Genomic DNA, 13,764 nt, shown 5'->3' with positions numbered 1-13,764 from the left:
CTAAGCGCGGAACATGCATAGGTGTTTAGTGCCTTAAACAAATTTTTACTATTAAGGTGTGAACGAAGCAGCTGTTTTACCCTTCGTATAAACTCAGTTGTTATCTCAGTTTTTATTTGCTTATGGTCAATCTTCCGCGCTTGCTTTATTCCGAGGTATTTATACATATCATTTTCACCCATAGCCTCGATGTTCTGGCCGTTTTGCATATCGAATCCACCGGGCTGAACCTTTCCTTTAATTATATTTAAGACATGGCACTTATCAAGGCCGAAGTGCATACTAATGTCATTAGAGAAATTTTCCACTGTTTTCAGCATCTGATCCAGGTGGCATCGAGTAGAAGCCAATAGTTTTAAATCATCCATATACAATAGATGATTAAGCTTTGCCACAACAGTAGTGTTATTTTTTATGCTAAAACCTGTGTCAGTTGAGTTCAGTAGCTGGGATAGGGGGTTCATCGCTAGACAAAACCACAGTGGGCTCAACGAGTCTCCTTGAAATAGGCCCCGGTTGATTGCAATATTTTCAGTTTCGATATTGTTTTCACCAGGTATTTGGAGGTGAATTTTTGTCTTCCAATCTGACATTATATGTTTTAAAAAGGTCACTATGTTATCATCGACTTTATATATTTTTAATATATCTACAAGCCATTCATGCGGCACTGAATCAAACGCTTTCTTGTAGTCGATGAAAGCAGTAAAGAGATTCCTTTTTTTGCTATATGCTTGGTTAGAAATGACAGAGTCGATGATAAGTTGTTCTTTGCAGCCCATGGAACCCTTAGCGCACCCTTTCTGTTGGGGCTCTATGATATTGTTTAGAGCACAGTGTTGGTAGATACGCCGGGCTACACAGGATGTGAGCAATTTATACAGAGTTGGAAGACAAGTAATTGGGCGATATTTGGTTGGATCTTGGGTGTTATTTTGATCTTTTGGTATTAAATAAGTTGTTCCCTGGGTTAGGAAAGATGGTATTTCCTGCGGATTAGAAATACTGTGATTAATTAATGCTGATAAGCACTCATGAATACTCCAAAACTTCTTAAGCCAGAAGTTTTGAATGCCGTCTGGTCCAGGAGATTTCCAGTTATGAAGCTCTTTGATAATATTTGAAACTTCTTCAGTAGTAAAGGGTTCGTAGGGAGCAGTAACGTAGTGTTGGCAGTTGTGCGCCGTATCTTCAATCCATCCAGCATTGGTGTTAAGAGCAGCTGGTGTGGAAAGTTGATTTCCCCAAAACTCATGGATTTCTTTTTGGCTTGGGTACGATTTATTGGCACTTTCTGCAGTAGAATTGAGTTTCCGATAGAACGCCTTCTCGGCATTCTCAAAAAGCATATTGTCGGATTTTCGTTTGTTACTAATTTTGTATCTCCTTAGTCGGCCTGAGTAAACGGAAAGTTTTTGTTTTAATGTATCCAGGCACTGGTGTGCTGTGTTGTTTGCTGGATTATATTGTGAGTGTCTTGCGGTGGTTATCATTATTTCTTCAGCTCTTCTGATTACTCTTCTACTTGTTGTCCCTCGAATATATTCTGTGATTTGACCAATGTCCCTACGTAATGCTTCAATTTTAATAAGCAGCCGTTTTTCCCAAGGTGCAACTCTGTTATATGTCCTTTCGATATTAGTACCCCGTCGTGTTCTGATCTTAATGCCCATTACATTAGCAATTGCTGTTGCTGCACAGTAAATCAGCATATGCAAATATTCTAATGTATGAGCTTCCACGATATAGTTGGGTAGGACTTCAGTGTTCATCAATTGTAACAGCGCACCTAGTTTCTTACAAGAGTTTATTTTTGGTAGCGGTGGTCTGCTAAGTGGGTTTGTACCATTAAACTCTTGTACGGCACGTGCCATTTCTCTTACCAGGCTATCGCGCAACTCGTTGTTGTCCTGCTGCGTATTAACAGGTTGAGTTTCTTGTATGATGGGCTCAGGAATCTGCTCATTAGGGATTTGATTATGGACTTGATACACAACTAGCTCTTGGTTATGAATCTCCCGTTCGACTTCGCTTCTGATGGTATCGCGTCTAGCCTCTGGGATAAGATTATTTCTTATAATTAGCCGGTATTGATCTGCTATTCGCTGTTCAGATACTTGAATCTCTGGGTACTCCCTGCAAAATTCGGCATACAGTTGTTGTTGATAGCCGATCGTTTCTCGACCGAGGTTCGTCACCTTGTAATAGAAACGCAAAATGTTTTCATTAATAGACACAGTCCATTTCATGCGCTGCCTCGGTCGTCCCGCTTGAGTGAGCGCCGGCTAATGTTCCAGCACAGCACCTTCAGCGGGTGGAGCTCGTGTTATTGTTGGGCTCATTTGTGGTGCTTCTTGTTGTTGGGCTGTAGCTGATTGTATGACAGGGGCCCGCCTCATCAACACCCTGCCACCGACGTCCCGCATGCTGTCAGGTCCAGCGCCGGCTCCAGACTTTTTTTTTACGCCAGACGTGCACGCCAGACGTGCCCTGGTGATCCCCAGGCAGCGACCCTAAACATAAATTATTAAACTCCATTTTCATGGGTGTGCATTTTATACCTACTGCCAGGTGTCAGTTTTTATTCCACGGCAGGTATCCCTGCTACCCTCTGGGTATCGGTTCTAAGAATACCCAGAGAGCATCCCCCATTCGCAGGGGGCCGCGCCTGATAGAAGAACTGACAAAAAACTCCCACAGGTTATTATTATTATTATTATCCAGATTTAGCCATACGGCTCACACTCCCTCTAAGGGGAAAATTCACTCATCCCAGATACCTACGGTATCAAAAGGATTGAGCTCTGGTGGGACTCTTTCCATGTTATCGAGTCCTAGGTGACTTGGTATGTCGGTGTATCTCCCAAAAATTTTCGTACGCATCTGGACGTCGAAAGTAACACAGCTTTCTGCATAATCTTATATAGATGTTCATTTAGACCCAGCTTTTTTATGTTTTCTAGGAGGCTCTTCGGGATGACTCCAGTGGTAGAAAGAATAATAGGTATTTATTATTATTATCAGATTTAGCCATACGGCTCTCACTTCCTCTAAGGGGAAAATTCACTCATCCCAGATACCTACGGTATCAAAAGGATTGAGCTCTGGTGGGACTCTTTCCGTGTTATCGAGCCCTAGGTGACTTGGTATGCTGGAGTATCTCCCAAAAATTTTCGTACACATCTGGATGTTGAGAGAAGTACAGCTTTCTGCATGGTCTTGTAGAGATGTTCATTCAGACCTAGCTTTCTTATGTTTTCTAGAAGGTTCTTCGGAATAACTCCAGTAGTAGAGAGAATAATAGGTATTGTCTGGGTACTTTCCATTCTCCACTGTCTTCGTATTTGAATTTCCAGATCCCTGTATTTGGCGATCATTTTCGTTTTGTTTAATACGAAGATTATTGTTGTTGGGTATCGCCACATCAATTAGTGTTGTTTGTCTCTTTAGTTTATTAACTAGTATGAGATCTGGTCTATTATGTGCCACTGTTTGGTCTGTGAGCACAGTGCGGTCCCAGTATAGCTTGTAGTTATCATTCTCAAGTATACTTTCAGGAACGTATTGATAATATGGGAGATGGTTTGTTTGGAGAAGTCCCAGTTTGATGGCTATCTCTTGATGAAGGATCTTTCCTACTGAGTCGTGCCGTTCCTTATATTCAGTTGCAGCAAATGCCTGGCAACCCCCGGTAATGTGTTGGATGGTTTCTTGAGCTTGACATCCATATCGGCATTTGTCATTTTGGACCTGAGGGTCTTTGACGATATATTTCAGGTAATTTTTTTTGGTATAACCTGATCCTGAATGGCGAGTAATGAACCTCCTGTTTCAGGGAACAACTTTTCTAATGTCAGCCAATAGTTCGACGCTTTATTGTCGACGTGGTCTTGACTGACCTCATTAGGATGTCGCCCGTGAAGAGGTTTACCCATCCAGGTGCGCATTTTTTCGTCCTTAGTAAGATGGTTTATGCGCATTTCTGGTTCCCTCAGTTTGATCGGTGTTGTATCATCTACTGCACAAATCGCGCGATGTAGAGTAGATGTCTCAGCCTGCATCTGAAAATAAGTTCTTAAATTAGTAATGTGTTTTTCTAGTTGCTCACTTATATCCATAAGTCCTCGTCCTCCTAAATACCGCGGTAATGTCGTTCTTTCTACTGCACTTCGAGGATGGTGTTTTTGTGACTTTGTGAGGTGTGTTCGTACTTTTCGCTGAAGATTTTCTATATCCGTTTTTGTCCACTTAACAATACCAAACGAGTAACTAAGCGCGGAACATGCATAGGTGTTTAGTGCCTTAAACAAATTTTTACTATTAAGGTGTGAACGAAGCAGCTGTTTTACCCTTCGTATAAACTCAGTTGTTATCTCAGTTTTTATTTGCTTATGGTCAATCTTCCGCGCTTGCTTTATTCCGAGGTATTTATACATATCATTTTCACCCATAGCCTCGATGTTCTGGCCGTTTTGCATATCGAATCCACCGGGCTGAACCTTTCCTTTAATTATATTTAAGACATGGCACTTATCAAGGCCGAAGTGCATACTAATGTCATTAGAGAAATTTTCCACTGTTTTCAGCATCTGATCCAGGTGGCATCGAGTAGAAGCCAATAGTTTTAAATCATCCATATACAATAGATGATTAAGCTTTGCCACAACAGTAGTGTTATTTTTTATGCTAAAACCTGTGTCAGTTGAGTTCAGTAGCTGGGATAGGGGGTTCATCGCTAGACAAAACCACAGTGGGCTCAACGAGTCTCCTTGAAATAGGCCCCGGTTGATTGCAATATTTTCAGTTTCGATATTGTTTTCACCAGGTATTTGGAGGTGAATTTTTGTCTTCCAATCTGACATTATATGTTTTAAAAAGGTCACTATGTTATCATCGACTTTATATATTTTTAATATATCTACAAGCCATTCATGCGGCACTGAATCAAACGCTTTCTTGTAGTCGATGAAAGCAGTAAAGAGATTCCTTTTTTTGCTATATGCTTGGTTAGAAATGACAGAGTCGATGATAAGTTGTTCTTTGCAGCCCATGGAACCCTTAGCGCACCCTTTCTGTTGGGGCTCTATGATATTGTTTAGAGCACAGTGTTGGTAGATACGCCGGGCTACACAGGATGTGAGCAATTTATACAGAGTTGGAAGACAAGTAATTGGGCGATATTTGGTTGGATCTTGGGTGTTATTTTGATCTTTTGGTATTAAATAAGTTGTTCCCTGGGTTAGGAAAGATGGTATTTCCTGCGGATTAGAAATACTGTGATTAATTAATGCTGATAAGCACTCATGAATACTCCAAAACTTCTTAAGCCAGAAGTTTTGAATGCCGTCTGGTCCAGGAGATTTCCAGTTATGAAGCTCTTTGATAATATTTGAAACTTCTTCAGTAGTAAAGGGTTCGTAGGGAGCAGTAACGTAGTGTTGGCAGTTGTGCGCCGTATCTTCAATCCATCCAGCATTGGTGTTAAGAGCAGCTGGTGTGGAAAGTTGATTTCCCCAAAACTCATGGATTTCTTTTTGGCTTGGGTACGATTTATTGGCACTTTCTGCAGTAGAATTGAGTTTCCGATAGAACGCCTTCTCGGCATTCTCAAAAAGCATATTGTCGGATTTTCGTTTGTTACTAATTTTGTATCTCCTTAGTCGGCCTGAGTAAACGGAAAGTTTTTGTTTTAATGTATCCAGGCACTGGTGTGCTGTGTTGTTTGCTGGATTATATTGTGAGTGTCTTGCGGTGGTTATCATTATTTCTTCAGCTCTTCTGATTACTCTTCTACTTGTTGTCCCTCGAATATATTCTGTGATTTGACCAATGTCCCTACGTAATGCTTCAATTTTAATAAGCAGCCGTTTTTCCCAAGGTGCAACTCTGTTATATGTCCTTTCGATATTAGTACCCCGTCGTGTTCTGATCTTAATGCCCATTACATTAGCAATTGCTGTTGCTGCCCAGTAAATCAGCATATGCAAATATTCTAATGTATGAGCTTCCACGATATAGTTGGGTAGGACTTCAGTGTTCATCAATTGTAACAGCGCACCTAGTTTCTTACAAGAGTTTATTTTTGGTAGCTGTGGTCTGCTAAGTGGATTTGTTCCATTAAACTCTTGTACGGCACGTGCCATTTCTCTTACCAGGCTATCGTGCAACTCGCTGTTGTCCTGCTGCGTATTTACAGGTTGAGTTTCTTGCATGAGAGGCTCAGGAATCTGCTCATTAGGGATTTCATTATGGACTTGATCCACAACTAGCTCTTGGTTATTTATTATTATTATTATTATCCAGATTTAGCCATACGGCTCACACTCCCTCTAAGGGGAAAATTCACTCATCCCAGATACCTACGGTATCAAAAGGATTGAGCTCTGGTGGGACTCTTTCCATGTTATCGAGTCCTAGGTGACTTGGTATGTCGGTGTATCTCCCAAAAATTTTCGTACGCATCTGGACGTCGAAAGTAACACAGCTTTCTGCATAATCTCATATAGATGTTCATTTAGACCCAGCTTTTTTATGTTTTCTAGGAGGCTCTTCGGGAGGACTCCAGTGGTAGAAAGAATAATGGGTATCGTCTGGGTACTTTCCATTCTCCATTGTCTCCTGATTTGTATTTCTAGATCTCTGTACTTGGCGATCTTTTCGTTGTATTTAACACGTAAATTATTGGTGTTGGGTATCGTCACATCAATAAGTGTTGTTTGCCTAGTAATTTTATTAACTAGTATGAGATCGGGTCTATTATGGGCAACTGGTTGGTCTGTAAGCACAGTGCGGTCCCAGTATAGCTTGTAGTTGTCATTTTCAAGCATTCTATCAGGGACGTATTGATAATAAGGAAGATGGTCGGTTTGGAGAAGTCCCAGTTTATCAGCTAGTTCTTGGTGGATAATTTTTCCTACTGAGTCATGGCGTTCTTTATAATCAGTACCGACAAATGCCTGGCAGCCACCGGTAAGATGTTGGATGGTTTCTTGGGCTTGACATCCATATCGGCATTTGTCATTTTGGACTTGGGGATCTTTAACAATATATTTCAGGTAGTTTTTAGTTGGAATAACCTGATCCTGAATGGCAAGTAGGAAACCCTCAGTCTCGGGAAACATCTTTCCTGATGTCAACCAATAGTTCGACGCTGTATTGTCGACATATTCTTGGCTGATCTCATTGAGATGTCGCCCATGCAGAGGTTTACTCATCCAGGTGCGCATTTTGTCTTGTTTAGTCAGGTGGTTTATGCGCATTTCTTGTTCCCTCAGTTTAAGCGGCGTCGTATCATCTACTGCGCAAATTGCTCGATGTAAAGTAGATGTCTCAGCCTGTACCTGAAAATAAGTTCTTAAATTAGCAATTTGTTTATCCAATTGCTCACCTATATCCATAAGTCCTCTTCCCCCTTGATACCGCGGTAATGTTGTTCTCTCTACTGCACTGCGTGGGTGATGTTTTTGCGCCTTTGTGAGAAGTGTTCTTACTTTCCGCTGAAGATCCTCTATATCTGTTTTTGACCACTTTATAATACCAAATGAGTAGCTCAGCGCGGAACAGGCGTACGTATTTAATGCCTTAAACAAATTTTTACTATTAAGATATGACCGATTTAGTTGTCTTACTCTTCGTACGAACTCCGAAGTTAGTTCAGTTTTCATTTGTCTATGGTCAATTTTCCGCGCTTGTTTTACTCCGAGATATTTGTACATATCATTTTCACCCATTGCCTCGATGTTTTGGCCATCTTGCATATCGAAACCTCCGGGCTGAATCTTTCCTCTGACTATATTTAGTATACGGCACTTGTCTAGTCCAAAATTCATACTGATATCATTTGAGAAATTTTCTACAGTTTTTAGCATCTCATCTAGGTGGTTTCGAGTGGAAGCCATTAATTTTAAATCATCCATATACAACAGATGATTAAGCTTCGCTACAACAGTGTTGTTATTTTTGATGCTAAAACCTGAGTCAGCTAGAGTTCAGCAGCTGAGATAGTGGGTTCATTGCTAGGCAGAACCAAAGTGGACTCAACGAGTCCCCCTGGAAAAGCCCCCGGTTAATAGGGATATTTTCAGTTTCGATATTAATTTCACCCGGTATTTGAAGGTGAATTTTAGTCTTCCACTCTGCCATTATATTCTTCAAAAAGGTCACGAGATTATCATCGACTTTATATATTCTTAATATATCTACCAGCCATTCATGCGGCACTAAATCAAAAGCCTTCTTGTAGTCAATGAAGGCAGTAAACAGGTTTCTTTTTTTGGTGTATGCCTGGTTAGAAATGACTGAGTCGATAATAAGTTGTTCTTTGCAGCCCATGGAGCCCTTAGCGCATCCTTTCTGTTGAGGCTCTATGATATTGTTCAGAGCACAATGTTGGTAGATACGCCGGGCCACACAGGATGTGACCAATTTGTACAAAGTTGGAAGACAAGTAATTGGTCGGTACTTTGCTGGATCTTGGGTATTACTTTGATCCTTCGGTATTAGATAAGTGGTTCCCTGAGTAAGAAATGATGGTATTTCCTGTGAATTAGAAATAATATTATTAATAAATACTGTTAAAAGCTCATGAAAACTCCAAAACTTCTTTAGCCAGAAGTTTTGAACTCCGTCTGGTCCAATAGATTTCCAGTTATGAAGCTCTTTGATAATGTTCGAGACTTCTTCAGTGGTGAAAGGTTCATAAGGAATATTACTGTAGTGTTGACAGTTGTTCGTCGTTTGTTCAATCCATCCAGCATTGTTATTATGAGTAGCTGGCGTCGAAAGTTGGTTTCCCCAAAACTCATGAATTTCTTCTTGGCTTGGGTAGGATTTATTATTTGCATTTTCTACAGTGGAATTAAGTTTCCTATAGAAAGCCTTCTCTGCTTGCTCAAAAAGTATGTTGTCGTATTTCCGGTGGTTACTAACCTTGTACCTCCTCAGGCGGCCTGAGTAAACAGATAGTTTTTGTTTTAATGTGTCCAGGCATTGTTGAGGTGTGTTGTTTTCTGGATCATGTCGTGAGTGTCTTAGAGTGTTAAACAATATTTCTTCAGCTCTTTTGATGATTTTTCTACTTCTTACTCCTCTTATGTATTCTGTTATTTGTCCAATGTCCCTACGCAGTAATTCAATCTTCCCCAGCAGTCGTTTTTCCCAGGGTGCTATTCTGTTACCAGTCCTTCCGATGTTGGTACCCCGTCGTGTTCTGATCTTAATGCCCATAACATTAGCAATTGCTGTTGCTGCACAGTAAATCAGCATATGCAAATATTCTAATGTGTGGGCCTCTGTGATATAATTGGGTAGGACTTCAGTATTCACAATTTGTAACAGCGCTCCTAGTTTCTTAGAAGAGTTTATTTTTGGTAGCGGTGGTCTGCTAAGTGGGTTTGTTCCACTAAACTCTTGTACAGCGCGTGCCATCTCGTTTACCAGACTATCGTGCAACTCGTTATTGTCCTGCTGTGTATTATTAGGTTGAGTTTCTTGTACGAGAAGCTCAGGAATCTGCTCGTTGGGGACTTCATTAGGGACTTGGTCTGCAACTTGCTCTTGGTTATGGATCTCCTGTTCAATTTCGCTTCTGATAATGTCGCGTCTAGTCTCTGGGATAAGATTGTTTCTTAAAATTACCCGGTATTGGTCTGCTACTCTTTGTTCAGATACTTGAATTTCTGGGTATTCCCTGCAAAATTCGGCATACAGTTGTTGTCGATAGCCGATCGTTTCTTGACCGAGGTTTGTCACCTTATAATAAAAGCGCAAAATATTTTCGTTTATGGACACAGTCCATTTCATGCGCTGCCTCGGTCGTCCCGCTTGAGTGAGCGCCGGCTGATGTTCCAGCGCAGCACTTTCAGCGGGTGGAGCTCTTGTTGTTGTTTGGCTCATTTGTGGTTCTTCTTGTTGTTGGGCTGTAGCTGATTGTATGACAGGGGCCCGCCTCCTCAACACCCTGCCACCGACGTCCCGCATGCTGTCACGTCCAGCGCCGGCTCCAGACGTGCCCTGGCGATCCCCAGGCAGCTACCCTAAACATAAATCATTAATCTCCATTTTCATGGGTGTGCATTTTATACCTACTGCCAGGTGTCAGTTTTTGTTCCACGGCAGGCATCCCATTATTATTATTATTATTATTATTATTATTATTATTATTATAATTGTTGGGAATGATATATAAGACTTTGCTATCCACCTTTGGCAGTAATCCTGGGAGGCGCTAGTTAAATAGGCCGAATTGGGTGAACTATCATTTATTTTTTTAGTTTTTGCATTACCAGCATTTACATGTAGACTAACAAAAAATATTTTCGATCCGATCGATCTTGATACTTTAAGTCTTTCTCGAGATATTTGCATTTAAACGTTACAATGCATATCATAAATGTAACCTTGAGAACAGTAAGGTGTACTTATTATCTAATAAAAGACGAGTTATGATAAAACAATGGCAGCTTTTTTTTCCAACTTTTCCAAAAAGTTTGTCTTTGTTATGGATTATAGTAGAGATTTCATGTAGTCTCATACATATCAATTTAAAGGTTTAATTTCTTGGGTACGAGGCGGCCAAGAGAATTTAATGCCTTGTCCATTCCAAAGATGTGTAACCAGAGATCTACGATCATAAACACTCTCATATAAATGGGTACGAACTATTAGTAGATAATCTGGAGGCGCATTATCTTGCATGAACTGCATGTTATATTTTATAGCAAAATTCGAGTAAAGACGTACAACATGTCAAAAAACTTGTAAATAATATTTAATATTGTTGTCAATTTAATCTTACTGGAAGTTGATACTGACCGATGAAATGAAACTCAATAATACTGCATCACATATTTATTGAAAATTTATGTTTAAAATGTTCTTATTTATACTTGTGAGGATTTACAAAATCATAATTGTGATTTTTTTCTCTCATTAAATACTCCTTCTCTTGTAAGGATTGTCCCATCAGTAAACTTTATTTTTTCCAGGAATATTAGGAAGTGTGGGTTGTGTGTTAATTTGCAGGACAATAAATTTTATAATTCGTTCCTTTGTAATCGTATAATTCGTGATAAACTAGATTTATTTATAACAGTAGCTGCCTGCAAGAGGTGAGTAACTAGTTCAAGATTTTGTAAAATTAGAACTAAAACTACAACGTCTTCATCTGGTAAAATTCTTTTAGGTTGACTGTATTTTGTTTATGAAACGGAATTGTTTCGAATAAATTTGCGCACAAATTATAATTTACTTTTGTATAAACGCAAATACATCGTATATGTTAACTTACAATTTTATATAAATCAATATTTTGAATTTAAAGACTAAAGTGAAATACCTCCATCCTCATATGAAACTCTGAACGTAGAACTCAAAACACCTTATACTTATTATATAAACTCACGATTTTCTTGGAAAGTTACCAAGACACGATTATGATTGTGATCAGGGTTGATTACTGAAACATCGATTTTTATTATGCTGAATAATTATTTTGCGGGTGGTTTTCATATGGGAATAAAAAAAATTCTACCCTACCGTGGCAATAATTATGAGTATAAATCTGCCGAAAGCCACCAATAATTATTGTTTGTCAACTCTTCTGACAGTCACAGCCAACTTTAAAATCGTTGTTTTCAAGAATATGATATGTACTCCAACGTTTAAATACTAAAATCTCGAGAACGCCTTAAACAATCGAGATGGACAAATAAAGGTTTTTGTTTAAAATAATGACATTTATATTTTTTTACGTTTACTGATATTCTATTAAGATAAGAATTAAAAAAAACAGGTGATGAGTCATCCAATAAGACCATTTAACTAGGACCGTTTAACTAGACCTATTTAACTTAGGACCAACAAAGGTTATAACAAATTTGAATTTGCTGTCCTCTATAATTATCTTGAATCAATTTTAAGTTTAAAACATTTAGTAGTTTACAAATAATTAAAATTTTTCGATAATAATATCTCATCCGTAACGCATTCTTTATGAGAAACTCTATATATTCAGAGGAAGAATTTTTTCCCACAGTGTGATTTTAATAATTTTACACGTTAATACTGCAATATGAATTCTAAAGCCTGTTAGCTTCTGGCATACCCAGAGTTATAAAGTTTAACACTGATCAGACAAGTCTTTCGTTTAGGCACGAATTATCTAGATAATAGATTTGTCTTCTCCTTAGGCTATATTTTTAAATATTTCTTAAATACCTGTGTCTATAACATATTATTTTTTGTTGTAGATTAAGACTGATTCTGATTTGAGTGCTTTCTTTCTCTTTGGCTTTTTAGGTTTATTTATCTACAATTATCACAGCCGTTTGGTAATTAAAATTTAATTTAAAAATATATTTAATTTAAATATAAAGTAGAATTAATTAGGTATTATAGAATGAATAGACACTATTTATTAAATAAAAAATGAACACAATTGATAAAATCAGCTAACGTTACTAACTTTTCTTATGCCGCATATTACTAATTTTTACCTCTCTGCGTACTGAGTTCTCTACATAGCCTTCAGCTACGACACTAAGATTTTTATGCCACTAGTCATTTCAACTGTAGAAAATCTCCAGCTGTATTTGCTGGTAATGTCGCTGAAGTAGGACTAAAATAATGTTTTTTATGCCAATTAACATGTTCCAGTTCATATCACTATTATAATTCGACTATATTAAATGCCTAGAACACTTTATTTCAATTTTAAGAGTTCAATTTTAAAAAGTATGTCTAAAACAATGTATTGACTGACATGCTCCAGTTCAAATTACTATTATAATTTGATTTTCTTAAATGTCCAGATCATTTAATTTCAATTTTAAAATTTCATCACACCCGTATCCTCTATAAACAACATTACGATGGCTTAATGCTAATATCCCGTATCTGCAAAATTTTGAATTTTCATTTTTTTGTCCAAAGATGTCCCTAGCAGTGTCTTCCACCTCTCTGCAAATTCCCAGTATCGTAAAAGCATTAGACCGAGCCAAATTATTATTCTTGTAATAATAATTTAATTAAAATTGGTTCTAAAACGAATGGTTCTGGTTCTAAAAATAATTATTGTCCTAAAAATATTTTATACCCTTTAAGCTGATAGTTCCTGGTTTTAGTTTCGCATATCAATATTGAACTAGATTATCCCGTAATTCCCGTAGAGAAACCTTTTTTATTTTATTTTTCATTTTCATGTGTATTTGCTACAAGAAATAGCTGACCTAAATTTCTACAATTAAATAAAACAAAAATGACTTTCAGTGTTATGACAAATTTCCCTTTTTTACAGACAAATAGGTTAAGTTGAACTATAAAAATGATTGCTTATTGCACTAAAAAATCAAATGTAGCTGCAGATAATCAGTCTTTAAGTAGTACTGAAGAACCGGATATGAACCAAGTGATACAAATTCAGAATCAAGTATATCAGATGGCTGATGAAATAACAAATAATAATTCAGAGGACCTAGCTTCCTGTGCCATAATCATAAATATAATCAAGATCAAATAGACCAGACCCTCAATGATATAGACAGCGATATTCCTGACGATTTGGCTTTCACTTCTATTCAAAATGACGATCAGCTCGTAGTATTATGCGACGAGGTGCTCGAGAACCTAGAACAACATGTTTCTATTAGTGATCTCCAGCCGGCTAAAGATGTTCTAAAAGAGTTTGTTGACAATTATTCCGCTGAAGATGAAAGTTCTGGGAAAAGAAAGAGAAAAGCACTTGCGTCTGAATGGCCGAGAAATAAA

Source organism: Diabrotica undecimpunctata, chromosome 4, assembly GCF_040954645.1.
Source record: "Diabrotica undecimpunctata isolate CICGRU chromosome 4, icDiaUnde3, whole genome shotgun sequence".
Taxonomy (NCBI): domain Eukaryota; kingdom Metazoa; phylum Arthropoda; class Insecta; order Coleoptera; family Chrysomelidae; genus Diabrotica; species Diabrotica undecimpunctata.
Note: the sequence above shows the minus strand (reverse complement) of the source record.